At 39.6% G+C, this 2,952-nt stretch overlaps 1 pseudogene; it reads left to right on the forward strand.

Annotated features, from left to right (window-relative positions):
- Positions 1-1,914: 1,914 nt before the first annotated feature.
- LOC103522417 lies at positions 1,915-2,946 on the forward strand (annotated as a pseudogene).
- The last annotated feature ends 6 nt before the right edge of the window (positions 2,947-2,952 follow it).

Consider the following 2,952-nt stretch of genomic DNA (forward strand, 5'->3'; position numbering starts at 1 on the left):
ACTCTTCGGTGAGTCGGGAAAATGCAAAGTGGACAGCTTGGTTGGGAATGGTTTCTGAAATTAAGCAGAAAACATAGAGCTAATTATGAGTTACATCAGAGAAGAAAAAAGAACAATGTCAAAAGACTAATTTTATGCTGTGTCATATGGCGAATCTGTACCTATTTAGATCAGTTTGTTAAATACATTTTTTAATTGTTTCTCTATTTTCTTGTATATGTAAATAAAGCAAGATCTATCAAAAGAATTTAAGAAAGGTGCCTAATAGTAAAAAAAAACACTCACAACTTCAGAATTCTGCTGATGGCCTGTAGGGTGGATGATAACATTGGAAGTAGGTACAGCCTGGGACAATGCAATCAGCTTGTCAAATTCATCAGCTGCTTCAATGAATAAGTTGTCATCGTCCCAATCATCCCCGAGGTCCATGGCCTGAGTACCTTCAAGCTGGTTGTGAGTGGCAGGGACTTGTGACGAGCCTCCATACTGAATGTCTAGCCGAGGCTTCTTGGGTGGAGGAAAGATGTTCTGGTTCATACTGCGTGAGGGGTGTCTTTGGAACACTTTGGCTCTGCAAAAATAAAGACATTAGGTATCTGATAGATAAAAGTACTAACAATAAATTATCATCTGGATTATGTCAATAGCAATACTGTCTGGCAGCTGTTGATAAAGAAAAGAAGTGCGGTGATAAAAAATAAATGTGGACTATAGAAGGATTTGATTTTATCATTACCAGTAAACTTACCTATAACTCACCAAGAATGGGATATCAAAGTTTTGGTTTTACACTTGATTACAATGACTTTGTGATGAAGATCAAGTTACAAATCGATGGAGAGGATAAATAGATGAGTAGGTACTCATTAAGAACGAAATAACTGCACTTCAATGAAAATCTACAGTTCAAGAGAGAAATGCTGGAACAGCCGCCTTCCTGCTCACCAGCAGGCTGCCAAGATGACAAAGGGTACCACTTGTGGGGGCCTACAAGAGAGAAATGCTGGAACAGCCGCCTTCCTGCTCACCAGCAGGCTGCCAAGATGACAAAGGGTACCACTTGTGGGGAGCAATATATGAAGATATAGATATTTGATAGTATTAGGTATAATAAAGGTTGGAACTTTAACTAGCTTTTGAGTAGTAACGGAAACTTGGAAAGTGATGTATGTCTGTATGTTCAATAAAAGATGAGTAGAGGATAAATTTAGCTTATATTCCATAGATGTGGTTTAACGGAAACTTGGAAAGTGATGTACGTCTGTATGTTCAATAAAAGATGAGTAGAGGATAAATTTAGCTTATATTCCATAGATGTGGTTGCGTAGAATTAGAATCGAAGCACGAGTGACAGATTGAGAAATACATTTCAGGGTGGATTCACTGATGTTGAATTCTACTGCAAAACTTTTGAAAAATGAAGTAATGGTGCCTCTAGCTCCTATGAACAATCCTCTGACATCAATTTCAGATAACCCATATTTTTCTTTGTAGTATGGGATTGTTGGGATGTAGATGCTCCTTTTTTCCTCATTAACTTCATCAGGTTGTTCTGCACTAGTTTCAAAACGGACAGTAGGATCTACAATGATGCCTTTCTTCTTTTTCCTGTCAATTGCAATGATGTCAATTCTTCTGGTTGATCCATCTGACGCAATACCTTGCACCTCTTCATACACTTCATCATATTGTTTCTTCAACTCCTTGGCTAGCAATGATCGTACAGCATCATGTCTACTAATCCTAGTCAGTTGACCAAAAGGGCATGAACCCAAAACATGGGCCAGTGTTTCAATTGGTTTGTTCACGTCTTTCTTACAACGTTCATTGCCCGTTGGACTCAAACTCTTTGATATGAAGAACTGAGCGTTGAAGATATCATTTTGATCCCACTTCTGAGTCTGACAGCAACTCAAGCGGTTTTTCGGTTAACCGAACCGCTTATAAAACATTGTTCTCATACTTCTCATTATCTCATTCTCAGTGTCAACGAACTCAGTTGAATGAAGAAGAGCTCCCGGTTCTCAATAAGTTTCCTCGTGTTCAATTTCCTTTACAAAAGAATGATGGCTGTCGCAAACGAAACTGCTGTTCTCAAGTTCTCCAAAGTGTCCGAAAATGCTTTTGCTCCCCACAAAGGATCGGATAAAGCAGCTGGATACGATCTGAGAAGTGCTTACGATTATGTTGTACCTGCCCGAGGGAAGGAGTTGATCAAGACTGACATTTCCATTGAATTACCCCCTGGTAAGTTTTTATTCTATGGAATACACTGTGCATGTTTCATCATGCAACATCATTAGTTCATTGCCATTAGTACACCTTCAACTAATTACAGCATGTGTTTTTGTGAGGTTAGGTTAGGGTTGCCAACCGTACGTTATTTCCCGGAACAATCCGTATTTTTGTCAAAAATCAAATGTTCCGCCGGAACACACCTTTGTGGTATTTGTTCTTTTTTTATTTGTTGCAAAATATTTTTTTTTGTTTGGGGAGGGGGGGGTGCATGCCTTTGTTCCGGGTAAAAATCAGGAAATCCGTATTTTTTCACCATTTTGCTAGTTTGTACCGTATTTGCCGAAAAAAAAGTTGGCAACCCTAGGTTAGGTGCACCTTGAAATAGTAGCACATGGTGTCCCTGGCCTTTAACCATCCACTCATGCTCAGACCAGCTGAGAGACCCAAGCCAGAAGCTTTTTCCCCTTATGCATTCCAGACTTAGGTCTGTCAGACAATCCAAAAACAGTGTGATGGCAAAATTTAGGCTAACCATGACCAAGTAAATGAGCATTTGGGCAGAGTAACACAAAGATTAATTGATATCTACTTGCCTTGTTTCAGGATGTTACGGTCGCATTGCACCCCGCTCTGGTCTAGCATGGAAGAATCACATTGATGTTGGTGCTGGTGTCATTGATGAAGATTACCGAGGCAATGTAGGTGTAGTTCTGT

This window comes from Diaphorina citri, unplaced genomic scaffold (genome assembly GCF_000475195.1).
Source record: "Diaphorina citri unplaced genomic scaffold, Diaci psyllid genome assembly version 1.1 scaffold8393, whole genome shotgun sequence".
Taxonomy (NCBI): domain Eukaryota; kingdom Metazoa; phylum Arthropoda; class Insecta; order Hemiptera; family Psyllidae; genus Diaphorina; species Diaphorina citri.